This window comes from Canis lupus, chromosome 11 (genome assembly GCF_003254725.2).
Source record: "Canis lupus dingo isolate Sandy chromosome 11, ASM325472v2, whole genome shotgun sequence".
Taxonomy (NCBI): Eukaryota; Metazoa; Chordata; class Mammalia; order Carnivora; family Canidae; genus Canis; species Canis lupus.
Genome location: NC_064253.1, coordinates 72,314,397 through 72,330,554, shown reverse-complemented (window position 1 = coordinate 72,330,554; position 16,158 = coordinate 72,314,397). Strand labels below are relative to the sequence as shown.

At 48.6% G+C, this 16,158-nt stretch overlaps 1 protein-coding gene and 1 long non-coding RNA gene across 3 annotated transcripts in view; one reads left to right on the top strand and one right to left on the bottom strand.

Moving 5' to 3' along the window:
* Positions 1-1,216: 1,216 nt before the first annotated feature.
* Positions 1,217-13,332, bottom strand: LOC125756083 (uncharacterized). Its single transcript, XR_007414155.1, has 3 exons — positions 12,932-13,332; positions 2,673-2,932; positions 1,217-2,171 (listed from the first exon to the last, which is right to left on the bottom strand). It is a non-coding gene; the product is annotated as an uncharacterized LOC125756083 (long non-coding RNA).
* Positions 12,052-16,158, top strand: part of BRINP1 (BMP/retinoic acid inducible neural specific 1) — a 167,270-nt gene continuing 163,163 nt past the window's right edge. For both annotated transcript variants that reach the window (XM_025432373.3, XM_025432372.3), the window contains exon 1: positions 12,052-12,364. The gene's annotated coding sequence lies outside the window, so the exon portion shown is untranslated. The remainder of the gene's footprint in view (positions 12,365-16,158) is intronic.

Here is a 16,158-nt window from a genome sequence, read left to right as displayed (position 1 = left end):
GATCAGATAACGAGCATTGAAGCCCAAGTCTGAAAGCTGAGAACCAGGGGAGCTGATGCTTCACTTGGAGTCTGAAGATAGGAAAAAGCTGTGTCCCCATTGGAAGGCGGTTAGGCAATAAGGCCATGTCTTATTGAGGGGGTTAACTTACCTTTTTGTCCTATTCAGTTCTTCAACTGATTGGATAAGGCTGACCCACATAAATAGGGCAATCTACTTTACCCAGTCCACTAATTTAAATGTTAATTTCACCCAAAAACATCCTCACAGAAATACCCAGAATCATGTTTGACCAAATATCTGGGCTCCATGTGGCCCGGTCAAGATGATACATAAAATTAACCATCATCAGGTCAGATCATTGGATGAAAAGCCACAAGGAGAACTTAGGCCTCTAGATTACATTCTTGGGTTCTTTCCATTTACATGCTGATTTTGTAGATCTTTCAACATATTGATGAGACATGGCCATCCATGGACTTCAAAGATACCAATATATCAAAGAAACTGATACTGACCAAAGCATGGGAAAATGACATGTGGGTTATTATTAACTGTTTTTTAAAATATTTTTAATACGTAGATACTCAAATTATGCTCTGTAGTCTACTGAAGACAGGGAAGAAGAGACTAAAAATAATCTAGCTTCTATTTCCTAACAACACGCACTCTCTCCTATTCTGTGTGATGCTTGTGAGTTTGGGCATGTAAAGCTAAAATGAAATAAAATCAATTTTTACTATATTTGGTGATGTTTAATAACATCATTAAAATATTTCAAAATTAACTGTGATCACTGAGTTGTAAAATGTGTACGGTTCAGCAGTATTAGCCAACTCTCTCTGATAAGGTATTTTGGGATTCTCAAACAACCCTGAGGAAAATGTAAGGAAAATATTATCTGCATGTGGAAGGTGAAAATGAAGGTTCTAAGAAGTTTCTGGAACACCAATGTTGAAGGTGAACATACTGAGCATGCCCAGTGTTTTCCATGTGAAAGTTTTAAAAATTACCTAAAATTTAAAATTACGTGTGTGTGTGTGTGTGTGTGTGTGTGTGTGTTTTCCTAAGAAAAGCTAATGCCCAGATATGACTAAGGTTGATTGGGTTGGCTATCTGGATGTTTATTGTCTTCTCTGTATTTCCAATAACAACACCCCAGTTTTCTTTGAAAGAACCACTTTTTAAAAATATTTTATTTATTTATTCACGAGAAACACAGAGAGAGGCAGAGATACAGGCAGAGGGAAGAGCAGGCTCCCTGCGGGGAGCCCGATGCAGGACTTGATCCCAGGACCCCGGGGATCATGCACTGAGCCAAAGGAAGATGCTCAACCACTGAGCCCCCCGGGAGCCCTGAAAGAGCCACCTTTTCTCCCTTAATCCATGTGGTTGAGATGATACAGAGTCACGTCCTGGATTTGGAGCATCAGGGGACCGTGATGGAGATTCTACAGTGGGAACACAGCCCTTTCCCAGCCAGGGGGACACGATCTCAGAACTTGGCTGGGACTTTGGGGAGCCGTTGGCTTTCGTCTTCCAGCTCTGTGTAGGTCAAGTCTGCCCCAGCGTTTAGCCAACCCAAAGGGAGAAAGAACTGAGAGGAGCAGGATGAGTCCTGAGGACATGGAGACCAACTCAAAGTCAGTTCTACATCTGCTTTATTTTCAGTTTCATGAACCAACAAATTTCTTTCTTTGCTTCAGCCAGTTTCATATGAGTTTCTTGTCATTTATAAGCAAGGGAGTGCTAATTGATACAGCGAGTTTGATTAACTACTCCCATTCAAAGCCCATCTGAATCTGTTGGAACCCCCTGGAGTGTGTAGCGATCCTGCAAGATGATTAGCATGGAAAAGTATATAGCTTGGTTATATCATGGTCTGATTATTTAACAGTGTTATTATCAGCGAGATCTAACACAGGCAAATGTCCTAGCAGAGGAAAACAATGACTAAATTCATTAACCATGGCTTTGTTTACCTTCTCATTGTTTAATCAAACAGGCATTAATTTGTTTCTTGGGATACCCGTCCCTGGTAAAGCCAGTGGTGCCCACATAGCAAGGAAAGAGGGTTTGATATCTGTGAATTTCTGGATTCCATAAATATTGTATTTTTCGGAAGCAGCAGCAGGGACCCAGGCTGCGTAAACAATTTTCTGTGCTGACATCTGTAATAAAACACCAAGAATGATAAAAGTTGAGCAGTGCTTGACCTTCAGGGGGGAAAGGTAAAGGTATTCTTGATTCACAATTTAGGTAATTCTTTCTATTTGATCTTGCCATCAGACAGGCATGCTTTTATCTCTAACATCTATAGAGGGCCTTCACCTGTCTCGGGAAGAGAGCAACACAGAGCTGACACGTAGGTTTCATCTCTCATGACAAATCTAACTGATTGGTAGTTGTTGCCTAGAGGGCTGTGCTAAAAAGTGTTTTGGGGCATTGGGGGAGAAGGTTTCATGATCAATTAGCAATGGCTGCCCCAGGCAAGAGATGAACAAGAGGTAACAAGGAGGAGACACCAAGAGATATTGACAGTCTAAGAATATCTGGTGGTTTGAAACAAAATACAGATTAATCAGCTAACCTCAAGCTAATTGCAATAGAAAGCAATTATGAACGGTAACAAAAAGATGCATTTATGTTATATATAAAATAACCAACCATACCTTCTCAAAGACAGAGCCCCTGACCCTGGGGGGAAAATGCATTGATTTGCCACTTTGATATCTCTTTGGACTCAAGTGGAGGAGGATCCAGTCTCTGTGTTGCAGTTTTGCAAAAGTGTAACCCAGCATGACTGAGCACAGAAGAGCACAGCAATTAAGAACACAGATTTACAGGCCTGGGTTCCAAGCCAAACTTCAGTTCTCACTACGGTGTATTTGTAAGCAAACCGTTCCACCTCTCAGATCCTCCGTTTCTTCATCTACAAAAGATCAGAGCAATGTATCAGCCAGGATTCTGTTGCCATAGATAACCTACAAGATAACTCTGAGTCACAGCTCTTTGTGAAGTTTATTTTAATTTACTTAATTTATTTTTAAAGATTTTTATTTATTTATTTGAGAGAGAGAGAGAATGCGCACAAGCAGGGGGAAGGACAGAAGAGAGGGGGAAGTAGACTCTCTGCTGAGCAAGGAGCCTGATGTGGGACTCGAACCCAGGACTCTGGGATCATGACCCGAGCTGGAGGCAGACGCTTAACTGAGCCACTCAGGTGCCCCAGTTTACATAATTTATTAAATTTTGCAATATTTGTGAAGTACTTAGCAAACTTTCTTGTGCTGTATAAGTATAAAACTAGTGGCAGGTAAAAACAACAAAGAGAAATAGCATTACAACGGGTATCCTTTCTGTTTAACCCAATCAGAAATGTAACTTAGTCAGAATATGTCATGTATGGGGTACTCATGGTGTGGAGGACACACATGGATTGGGGTCTGGGGAAGGTTTCACTGTTTAAAAGGACAAATATAAAAAAAAATGCCTTGTGTTATCCCTTTTCCTTGAAAGACCTCTACTTAGAGGTGGTAGGAAATCATGGTTAAGTACCTTGAATTATGAGCTCAACTATATGAATTCAAATATTAGTTTGGTGCCTACTAGCTCTTTTCTCATTGAAGACGATAATCATAACATCTACCTATTGGGATTTCTGTGAAGATTATATGGGTTACTACCTGGAAAGTCATTACAGAAATCCATGCCTGAAGTAAGCACTCAATAAATGCTGTTATTAATAATTATGTAATTCCTGTTTGGAGGTATAACACTTCTAAGCATGGCACTCATCGATTGAGGCTTACTGGGTGTCAATCTTCATGATAAATGCTTATCTCATTTAATCATTACAACAACCTTATTGGGATAAATGTTACTTCCTAATGAGACTCTCTTCCCGAGGGGAATGGTCTATTCACTGCTATAGACCAGATGTCTGGTTCAGAGAAGGTGCTCAATAAAAAAAAAAAAAAAAAAAAAAAAAAAAAAGGTCTGGATAAATTATTCGATTTTCATTTGCCAAATGAGGACATTGAGATTTGCAGGGGTTAATTTTATATGCGTGTACGTTTCTTGGTAAGGCTAACTGTGTGTCTTGCCCAGATATGCTGATGCCGGGTCCAGGCTCAAAGTCTGTTTGGCTTTGAAGTCTGTTTCTCATAACCACTATGCTCACCAACATGAAAAAGATTAGTGTCTATTCACACCTCAGAAAAGCATTATGTCGCCAGATCAGAAGACCATCTTACTGAGAGCAAGCTGTGGGGCCGATGCAAACTCATTTTCACATCTCCCAACCCCAATAATCATAGTTATCCAGATGGAATTAACTTTGAAATTATATATCAACAGAGCAAGGCTTTATATAGAAGTCACTCAATGGATTAGCTTTGCAAGCTGAGGGGGAGAGATTTCTCATTCTCTAGGCTGGGAGGTATTTATGAATGGACATGAGGTAGGCTCTCAGGGCTGGAGATGCAGGATAGCAATTCCCAGGGGCTTAGCACCACCTGATCAAGCAACACCAGAGCTGAAAGGGAGGACTATGGATTTGATCTAAGTGCCTAATGTACAGACTATGTTATTGTTCTATTGCTGGGCAACAAATTTCCATGAATGTAGTGGCTTAAAAAAACACGTATTTATTGTTTCACTGTTTCTGTAGGTCAGAATTCCAGGCGTGGAGTGACGGGATTCTTCACTCAGGGTCCGGTGAGATTGCAGTCAAGGGGTCAGTGATTGTTACCTAGAGCTTGACGTCCTCTTCTAAGTGCACAGGTTGTAGGCAGAGTCCATTTCCCCATAGTCGCAGGACCCACCCACATCCCTGTTTTCTCGCTAGCTTTCAGGTGGGGACTATTTACAGTTCCTAGAGACCATCCGCTGTTCTCTGCCACATAGTATTACGTAATCACCAAAGCAATGACTCATCATATTCACAGGTTCTCCCCACACTGAAAAGAGGGGATTATACAAACACAAGGGTCACTGAGGGTCAGCCTAGAATTCTGCTTACCACGTGCATTGAGAACGCATGACTCTGAAGGACAAATAGACTTACACTGTCTGGGATACAGGGCTTATTAGAGACAGAACTGGATTAATGGCTACTCATCTGGCTCCAAGTTCATCTCTCTACTTTGGTCCCTGTAAATCAAATATTTCAAAGTTCTGCATTTGAAACTCAATCATGTTGATTTATGATGCTACATTAGTCAGGATACACTTGGTAGCAAGTGACAAAAACTCTAATCAAACTGGCTTAAATCGCACGGAATGTTATTGGTTCACAGGGTCGACCATCTGTCCGTGACTTCGGGCATCTCTGGATCTATTTTGTAGGTAGGTGTTCCTTCTTGTTGTCCTCTTCTCAGTTGGTTCTCCTCATTGTGATGGCAAAGGTAATTTTTTTTTTTCTTTGATGGCAAAGGTAATTGCCAGAACTCCAGGCTTGAATTCCTCCGGATAGGTATGCACGTTATTATTATTTTGCTCTTAGGAGTCCTTTTTCATCTTGGTTCTAGTAAATGTTCTGGAGCTGATTCATTGTACCACTCTGAGTCAACACCCATCAGCTTTGATCATGTGCCCTAGAGCTAGGGGGTAAAATCAGCACCTTTCAAATCAAATGAACTGAGAAACGCAGAAGGCTGGTTTCCCAAAGAAAAATAAAGGGGCTGTTATCAGAAGAGGAACATGGATGTGAGGCTGGCAAAAGCTACCAATAGCCTATGCAGGGCTCCCCCTAGTGGAATGTGGCAGAGAGTGAGAGCGGGGGTAGGGCAAGCCTACCAGGAAGAGGGACGTTCGTGCCAAGAGAGAATAGAGTGGAATAGATTTGTCATGAAACCACCAGAATCATGTTCAACAGAGAAACAGAGAACCGGTAACCAACCTCCATCATTTTGAATACCTGGGCTAAAGTCATGGGTCTGTCACTGCAAGGTGTTACCCACCTGCAAGTCATACTCAGTCGACCCTATTGTCTTCCTCTAGGAAGTGGGGCTACCTGCCATGCCTACTGCATCATTCAGTCATTGCAAAAATATAAGGCTCCGAATAACAAAGTAAAACAAGGGAGAAACCATATGAGATTTCAAAAGGGCTTACATATGCTGAATTATTAATTTAAGTAGAATATTGAAATTTGCAATAGGGATATTCCTTGAGCCTGAGCCAATAGGATAGTATTTTTCTGGACACCTTTTGTAAAGTCCTTTTTAGAAATCGTATGCCACCAGGGAAATAGCCTAGGCGAGCTCAGGCCTAAGGAAGCCAGAACTTTGGAAACATGAGAGGGAGGGAAGAGACAGAGAGAGAGAAAGAGAGGTGTGCCTAGCAAAAACAGTTTGTATGTGCTCATACCTGGTTTCTAATGGTTGGGGGATCCTATTGGATGACCAGGAGACCAAGAGTGTCAAGGTATTAGTAGGTAATGCAAGGCTCCAGAATATCAGTGTGTTTACCAAAAGAACATAGTCAATAGACGGGGACACTAAGATCAAGGTTCACATGTGCAAATAAGCATCAAAGGCAGAGAGTAAAGAGTATTGATATAGTTAAAGATTGAAGGGCTTATGAAGAACTCCTGGACTCCTATTTACTCAATAAACGTGTAGGATGGTCTCCTCCCACGTAAAGGACTAGGTGTCACAGTGACTATGGGCTTGGAGTCTGTAGCAGTGTGGCTTGAGTTTGAATGCTGGCTCCGGTATGTGACATTGGGCAATTTGTTGAACCGTCTCAGTTGTCCTCACCTGAAAATGGGAATAATAATCATAACAATAGTACTGATATCAAGATTGTTTGAAGGATTAAAATAAATAACGTCTGTGAAGCACACAGAGCGGTCCCTGGGACAGAGCGAATGGCTAATACATGTTCACCAAATTGTTATATACCAAGATCTCATCCTGAAGATATCTTTTGTGCCTATAATTTTTCATCCTAGCTCAGGAAAACATATATTAAACAAATACCACCAATAACTTCAATCACAATGATTATACATGTTATGAAGGACACATTAAGATCTGTGAGAGAGCTGGTAGCAGGGGACCTGCCTTGGTCTAAGGTCAGGGAAGTGACATTTACCCTGATACAGAGCAAGCAGAGCCTGGCCAGTGATGGGAAGTGGCTTCTGGTAGAGGCAACAGCTAGCACGAAGTCCTAGGGGCATTAAAGAAACACTGTCAACTCTAGTAATTGGAAGGGAGTCAGTGTGGTCGGAGTGAAGGGGGAGACACTATATTAGGGAGAAAGATCACGCACAGCCCTGTACAGTTCGTGATAAAATTTGTTTTACCCTAATTGAATTGGTAGAGGATACGACATGTAAACTAAATGTTTAAGAATGGGCCAGATTCAGTCATACAGAAGTGAAGGGTTGCTGGAGAGAGAAAGAGAGAGAGAGAGAGAGAGAGAGAGAGAGAGAGAGAAATACTAAATGACATATGGCATTTTTATTCAATTAGGAGATGCTCATAAAAACCTAGATGAGAGACGTGGAAGGCCTAAATGTTGCTCATACATAGTAATCACTCAATAAATATTAGTTCTTATTAATGCAACTGCTTTTAAAACAAAGTAAAAATAGCTCTTGATAGGTGCAAAATATTATACCTCATACAGAGGCAAATTTTCTCTCCTCTTAGCTCTTGTGGCATTTCCCGTAGACTCTGCATGTGCCAGCTACAGTCTCTGGAGCATTGCGAATATTTAGGGATAAGTACGGGTTGGCAATGGTCGTCAGACTCCTAGAAAACGGAGGCCAGAAAATATATTCCTTTCTGAATCTTGTACACAACCTCACCTTCAGTCGGCACTTAGCAAACGTGGGCTCTTTCTGCAGTTGTTCAGTCGGTTCTAACCCAAAGTACCCCAGATTAAGGGATTTTAACTCCTTTGAGGTTTGACAGAAGTAGTAAACTTAAGCTTTTGAGGCAGCGGCAGGTGGCTCAGAGTCCTGCACAAATAGGTTTAAATCTTATCTTTATTTAAGGAGGGGGAAGTGAAACCCCCATTTCATCACTGAACATTTATCTATATTTCTTGTCTATTTCTAGAAAAAGGCTGTTTGCCTACTTTTTGGTTTCCCTGTTGGTTTCCCCATTCCAACTTCTCAAGCTCAAACCCAAGTGGAGCAACCTATAAAATCTAAGGTCAGGCCGGAGACCAGAGAAGTTACCTACCCTAGAGGCTCTAAAGTTGGGGTCCATGTACAGACATTTATGAAACAGACAGGCAAGAAGGAGTTCTATGAAATTCAATGCAAAATTTTGTGGGTGTTTTTCTAAGTATACGTTCCATAAGAGAGAGGGTCTGCAGTAATTGTGAGGTTCTAACAACTCTAAAAGCATGATCCAAAGCTTGTCAAATCATGTCGGGAAGACTCAAAAGGAACCATCGCACTGTCACAGTACACGTCCTTAAGAAAAGGTTCCATTCTAGTATCACCCAAGATCTACAGTCGGGAAGTTCTTCCTTAAGTCTACCCTCATCCTTTGGCACCTCTTCCCCCATGCAAGCCCTTGGTAAATTTAGTGGAAATAGCAAACAGCTGCTCACCAACACCCACCCCAAAGAAAGAACAAGACATTTCTCACATATCTCAAGCTGCCTTAAATGTTCTTTCTTTGGCAAAGAAGAAAAAAAAAGAAATATATTTTTGGCCTCTAAACCTTTTCCCACCCGTGTGTATTTCTGTAGAAATGTTATCCATATGGTTCCGATTGCTTTCTCCATAAGTCATTAGGAATGCTTTGCACTGAGAACTTTTCTGATGACCAGGAAGTCTTTGGAGACTTTTAAAAATGGCTCTCTTAGCCTTTCTTCATAGAAACAGGGAAGCTAAACATAGCCAAATGCAAATGAACTAAGACCTGGAAAGGTTGGAGTTTTATTCAAAACCCAGAAATCATAAGGCTCGGGTGAGTTTTAAATCTGCCCATGCAAGGCATTTCCCTCCTTCTCCAGGGACAAGAGTTGATAAATACTCCATTGGTAGAGAGGATGCAATGGTCTCAGCCACTTAAGTTGATATTTAGGCATAAAATGTGGTGACCCCATTAAATTCTAAGCTCTTCCAGTCACCCCGAGGCTTCTCCCATTACTTCCGGTGGACAAAGTAAAGACCTAAATTTGGGTGTGGAATCCCTGACTCCATCACCTACTAGCTAGCAATACCTTGACATGCTGCTTAGAGTTTTCAAGCTCCAATTTCCTATGATGTAAAAATGGGGTCATGTTACCTAGCTCATACCTCACAGCATTTTGAGAATTATAAGAGATAATTTAGGGAAGATCCAAATGAAATGTCTAGTGCATGGGGAAAGTCAAAAATTCTTTTTCTTTCTGTCTAATAGGGGTTGGAACTGGGGTGGGGGTGGGAGGTTCTATGCTTCCTGAAGGAAATATTGACTATGTGGAGCAAAGGAGAGGAAGATAGGAAAATGTTCCAGAGTGTTACGTCCCCTCTTTCTAAGGCATCAGGACCGCAACCCATTTCGGGAAATTGATTAAGAGAGAAGAGCTATGAGGAATCGGTCTGTACTTTGGTCGTCCTCGGAAGCTGCCTAACGAGGTTGTTTCAGACTGATTTCAGAACTGCATTCCCAGCAGGGCTGCTGTTGCCTCGTCTCACTCAAGGAGGCATATCTGAGCTGGAAAATGATGGAGGAACAGAGGGAAAGGGAGGAAAGAATAAAAGAAGGGCTGGGGTAGAGAGAGAAGAAGAGGAGAGAATGAGATGAGAGCAGGGAGGAAGGGACAGGGCACAGCAACCTGAAGCTTCGTGCTGAAATGGATGGGAAGTGAGGTGTGTGTTGTGAGGGTTTTCCTTTGTGCTTTGAATCAAAGACAGAACTGTCTCAGGGACCAGTGTCCAGGATCTGAACCAAGGCCAGAAGCCTAAGGGGGGGAAAAATTGTCCAAGCAGAAAGGGAGAAGTTTCCACCAGGAGGAAAGCGCTCCCTTGGTCCCAGTCCCAGGGGCTGGGGCGCTGTCCGTGGTGCTGACCGCACGTCCTTCGGACCAAAGTGCAGGAGGAGCCAACGCAGATTTGCACACCCTACTGCTCCCCTTTTCTCTGACCCCCACCCCAAGTTCTCAGTCCTGCACTGCCGAGACTCATTCTGATTAGCACACTCTCCTCCTCTCTTTTTTTTCCTTCCCTCCTTGTCAATTAATCCCCCCCCCAAGTTCTCCATCCCTCACTCAATAATTTCTTTTCCATTTTGTTTCAAGACTTTTCTAATCAATTCGGGAGCGCCTAGACTCTTCTAGCCCCCCTCCCCCAAGTTATCAGGTCTCTTTACTATGACCCCCTGAATAATCATAACGTGAATAACAAGAACAATGAGAATACAGTTAACATGGGCCTTCCCTAGGTGTCAGGGAGTATTCCCAGCGCTTTTATATAAATTAACTCATTTAAATCTTACGCCAACAGTGCTAGCTAGCTAGCTAGCTAGGGGGAGTATATCATTCTATTACACAGATGGGAAATTGAGGTTTAAGAGGTCAGTAATCTGGCCAAGATCACGGATGGGATTGTGACCCCTCTAGAGCTGACCCTTTTACGGAACCTGGGTTCCTTTACATTGTTTTTTTCATCACCTTTCCCTTAGTCCTCCATCTGGCAGCTTCACTGATGTTACCTACCCTGGCCTAAGCTTCCAGGGACTAGCAGTCTTCATTGCTGATTTTTTTTTTTTTTTTTATTAGAAGCAGCAGCAGCAGCAGCAAAGTAAGCGAACACACAGAATGTGTCCTGCGTGAGAATTCAGATCGTGCGCTGGCCTTCTTTGTAGGGAGAGGCCCCCAGGTCAGCACCCAGAGCCTGCGCCTCAGGCCTAATTCGGAGTCTTGGATTCTGTGCATTAATGCCCTAGCCCCCCACCCACCCCCACGCCCCGGCCGATACCCTCACCCCTTCTCTGCCTCTGGTGCTATAGAGGGAACTTTGCGTCCCATCAGCTTCTCTCCTGCATCCTGCCCACGCAGAGAGGCACTTGCTTAATTCCGGGAGGTTACGTGGGCTCATGCCTCCACGTACAGGGAAACAAACAGTCTTAAAGACTCAGAGAGGCCCCCGGATACACACGGACCCACACAGGCACCTCCCCAGACAACACCACACTCGCAGAGGCGCACAGACGCCCTGGCACCCGCGTACCCAGGAAGGCTCCGGCTCCGGCGCCCGCGCCCTGGGGGGCAGCTCGCTGCGGGGTTTGTGCACACGTCCCCGGGGCAGCGCCACCCAGTCTGCAGGCCCAGAGGCTCCCCAGGGGCTCGGCCTGGCGCCCCCCAGCCGCCCCTCCCTCCCTCGGAGAGGGAGAGGGCCTGCCCCTGTCTCCTCCCCGTCCCCCTCTGCCCCTCTCTCCCCCCTCTCTCCATCCCCTCTTCCCCTCTGCCCCTCTCCTCCCTCTGTTCCTGTCTCCCCCTGTCCCCCTCTTCCTCCCTCTCCCCCCTCCCTCCCTCCACCTCCTGTCTCCCTCTGCCCCTCTGCCCCCTGCCCCTCTCCCTCTCTGCCCCTCTCCCCGTCTCCTCCCCCTCTGCCCCTCTCCATCCCCTCTCTCCCCCTCTGCCTCTCCCCCCTCTGCCCCTCTCCATCCCCTCTCTCTCTCTCTGCCTCTCCCCCTTCTGCCCTCTCCATCCCCTCTCCCCCCCTCCATCCCCTCTCCCCCTCTCCATCCCCTCTCCCCCTTCTGCCCCTCTTCATCCCCTCTCCCCCTCCTCCCCCCTTCTGCCCCTCTCCATCCCCTCTCCCACCCCCCCCCGCCCCTCTCCATCCCCTCTCCTTTCCTCCTCCTCCTCCTCCTCCTCCTCGTCCTCCTCCGCCTGAAGCTGTACAAAACCCTCCTCCGCGGGGCCGGGCCGCGCGCTCCGCCCCCCGCCCCCGCCCCGCCCCCGCCCTGCGCCGCTCCCCCAGTCCCCGCCGCCCGCCCGGCCAGGCCCCGCCCCCCGCGCAGCCCGGCCCCCGGCTCCCCGCCCCGACACCGCGGCGCTCGCGGACTCCCCGGTACAGTCGCCGCCGCCTGGCTCCGGGTCCCCACGGCTGCGAGCCCATCGCGCGCGGGGGGCAGGCGGGCGAGCGCCGGGGAGCCGGGGAGCCGGGAGGCCGGGGGAGGAGCGACCGCCCCCGGGGCCGGGATCCCTGCCTCCGCGCTCGGGGCCGCCGAAGGGGACTTGACGGCTGAGCATGAGCCAGGCTGCCGGGAGCCAGGTCCCCGCGCGCCCGCAGTCCCCGCGCCGCTCCCGGAATGCGCGCTGGCCGCCGCGCTCTCCCAAGTTCCCCGCGAGCCGAATGACGGGCGTCCTCCCGCAGCTCAACGCCGGGGCCGGGCGCTGAGTCCAGGTAAGGCGACGCCGCGCAGCCCCTGCCCGGGGCCCCTGCCCGAGCCCCGCGGCCCCGCCGCCCTTGGGGCGCCCCCGCCGCGCCCCCCGCGCCCCCCGCGCCCCCGGGGTCAGACGCGGGCCCCAGCAGCGGCGTGTGCGCCCCCCGCGCGCTCCCGACGTGTGCGCCGCGCTGGGAACTTGATGTGCCGCCGTGTGCGTGTGTGAGTGTGTGTGAGTGTGTGAGCCTGCGTGTGCAGCGGCGTGTGCGCGCGCCTGTGTGTGTCGGGGGGGCACCCGGAGGTCCTCTAACCTACTTAGGGCGCGATGTGCGTGTGCATGCTCGTACGTGTGTGTTTGGATGTGCGCGCTCGTGTGTCTTCTCGGTGAGGTCCCTCCAGCTTCCATGGAACGGGGTCCTCGCCACAGGATCACGTACCACCGGGAAACCCGCCGCCGTGCGCCCGGTCTCGGGGCTGGGGTCTGGGCAGCCCTGGGGGGATGAGGAGGGCATCCCATTTCCCCCAGTATTGGCACCCTTGAGGGAAGATGCCTCCAAACGCTGGAGACCCGCTGCGCTTGGACTCACCGGTTAATATGAAAAGAGAAATGGCCAGACCCCGAGGCAATGACACGCTGTCACTTTAAATTCCACACTGGGCAGGCTCCAGGATTCTGATGGGAATTTGGAGTCACTGGGCAGTGGGTGACAGAGGAAGGAAGTGAGCGGTGGGCTCCTTCTGTGGGGCTTGGCAAGTCTGGGATAGAGCCTGCCCTACCTCTCCGCTTGTGAGCCGGAGAGCAAAACAGCACACCTCCTGCTCCTGGTGCTTTACGGGGAGGATCTGGGCAAGTTTGCATGGACCCCCCCCCCCCCCCAAAGGGAAAGGCCGGAAGAGTCCTCAGGGACCTGCTCATCCATCGTAGTTACACAGGATCACAGAAAAAAATCTCATGGTGGGGGGGGGGGCAGCTCTCGGTAATATGGGAGGAGATGGATGGGGCACTTCCCTAAGACATCCCTCCTTCCCGACCCTATTTCGGAGAGGCTTGGGGAGCCCCAAGACAAGCTCTCCCTAAACTGTGCCTCCCCATGGCTCCACTGGAGTTGGAGGAAATGGGAGAGCAGAGAGCATGTGCGTGCATGTGTGTGTGTGCATGTGCGTGTGCGTGCGTGTGTTTCGGAGCTGAGAGACCTCTACGATCTGTGAAGGGTTGTGGGTGGGGAACTCAGGGCAGAATGTGGCGGTAATTGACTTAAACTGCTGTCGATTTGCACCTCACATCTCTTGCTTGGCTCCAAAATCCTGCCAAGGGCATGGGGGCCGTGCGGGGAATGCCAGTAAGGAAGCCGGTTTGGGTCCAGTCCCTCTTCCTCCCTCCCCACCTCCGCGGGGCTCCCTGGGTAAGTCCCTTGGCCGCCCGGGCTGGGTCCTGCTGGGCTTGGACTCTGGGGCCAGCCATTGATTTGATTCCCGGCTGCCTCTTACAGGCTCGCCCTACTCAGCAAAAAATGCTGAGTTTTACTGCTGTTAGCATGGCTTCCCGACTCGGCAGCTGGTACTTTCCCAAGGTAAGAAGAGGCAGCCGAGCTGCCGTCAGCCATGGAGGCTGGCGTGGGCAAGGGCTGATGGCCGGGACGGCCTCCTGTCTCCCCTGGCTGGCAGACAGCCACTGGGAAGACCTTTGGAGGAAAAGAAAAGTAGAAATCGAATTGTGTTTTTAAAATGATATATGTGTGTGTGCACGTGTGTGCATGTGCGTGTGCGTGTGTGTGTGTGTGTGTGTGTCTTCTGGGAGAGATAAAAGCAAACATGTGTTTGCAAGAACCTGCCCTGGCGGGTGGGTGACGGTGCTACCTGCAGGCACTTGCAGACACACAAGTCTCTGGCCAGAGGCTGACACCGCAGGCTGCAGCCTTCACGGGGCCACAAGGAATCTGCTTCCAGAAACTCAGGCCAGGGCAGGGCCCCCTCGTTCGTTTTGGGTGCGGGGTGTGACATCAAAGGAGGAGACCCGATGTTCGGAACTGCTCTCGCTGTATCTCTTTTCCAATTCATAGACAGTTGAAGCCGGAGGAATACTGAAGAGCAGACAGGCAGGACTGCGGCCCGAGAGGGGCTGAGAATTCCCTAACAGTCTCCAGCAAGTTGGTGGTGTGCTCGGGCTAGGGCCTGCGGTGCCCGCCGCCCAGGTCAGCGTCCTTTCCACTCCTCCCCCCCCCCAGGGACTGCGCGTCGGCCCCATTCCCATCTGACCGCTATGCTCCCACCCGAAACAATCGCTGTCTTCCCTCACCAGACTTCTCATTTCAGAGCTGCTCTGTCTGGAAACCTGACCTCGGAGGGAGAGGGTCCAGGGCCTTGATCACTGCCCCGCTAGACAGACAGACACGCAGACAGATACGCGCACACGGGCACACACACTGAATCCCACGTAGGCATGGACTCGGTGCCGACTGTGGCTGGTAGATGGAGTCCAGCGGAGCCTCCGGACGGTACCTGAGTTCTTTATTAGGGAACACGTCGCCTTCCAGAGAGCCAAGTGTACACCCTTCTACCGACGTGAATACTACAGGCAAATTAATTCCTTTATATTCAGGAGACTCTTGCCCCGTGCGAGTATTCGGACTGCCGTGGCAGGATCATGCCCAAGCACGCGTGTACACATGCACTCACACACACAGCTCAGTGCACATGTGCACACAGATTTAGAAACCTTTCCTACTTGCCATATTCCCCAAAAGGGAATTTCAACCTCCGCACCAAATTGTGTTCCCCTATATAAAGGCATCACCCACACGGAGACTGGGACTCATCACCCCAGGGAAGGGGGCATATGCATCCCCGGGAGGGACAGGCTCCGACCAAGTCCACACAGAAGTGCTCCCCGACTCCTCCATGCTCGTTTTGGGGTGCCGGCGAGCACTGGGAAAAAACATGGGGTTTCAGGCCCATCTGCAGTAGAGCCTTTTTCCACGCAGGCTTTTTCCGAGGCTGGATGGCACTTGAGCTCCCAGAAGGGGGAGCTGTGACTCCATTTCAACCAAGGAGAATCAGCTCCGAGATTCCAAATCCGCTGTTGGGCCCCCGTTGAGTTTCCATGGCCCAGCTCAGGCTGCAGTGAACGCATTTGACGTGGTACAGGTGGGGACTTTCGAAACCCTCTCCCCTGGCCGGTCCAAATAAGATGCCGTCGTGCTTGCAAGAGTTTAGGCTATTGACCACAAAGTCTTCCATTTCTCAGGAGGGTCTTTGCCCTAAGGGGCCTTGGGTGGTGTGAGGAGACATTTTTTGATTCACATCCTCTAGCCTGTTCCCTCCCAGTTCCTTAGATGAAGTCACCAGTACGCATCCCCTGAACAGGCCACTAGGGTTAGACATAACCTGCCCTTCTCTCCCTGCGTTCCCCTGGCTAAAATTCAAAGATTAATGAATTGGCCACGGAACCTCTGGTAATCACATTAAAGACAAAATGGGGGTCATGTGAAGAGGACCAATTTTCTCATGTCATTCTCCAGATAATCCCCCTCAGTCGTTTTTCCACTCTAACCATTTCTGCAAGGAATACCTTTATCTTTCCTCTATCTCTCAGCTTCAGCATCTACTTTAAAAAAAAAAAAAATCCTACCGGTATTTTAACGTCCAGCTCAATTGACCCTTCCAAGATGTCTTCCCCAAATCTTATTTTGGAATAAATCACTCTCTCTCCCCTGTCCTCTTATATGATTTTGTCTGAGATTCTATTTCAGCTGGGTCTGTGTTTGCCCTATTTTGTAGCTCCATGGGTATATGCCTCGCTTGCCCTCCTCAATAT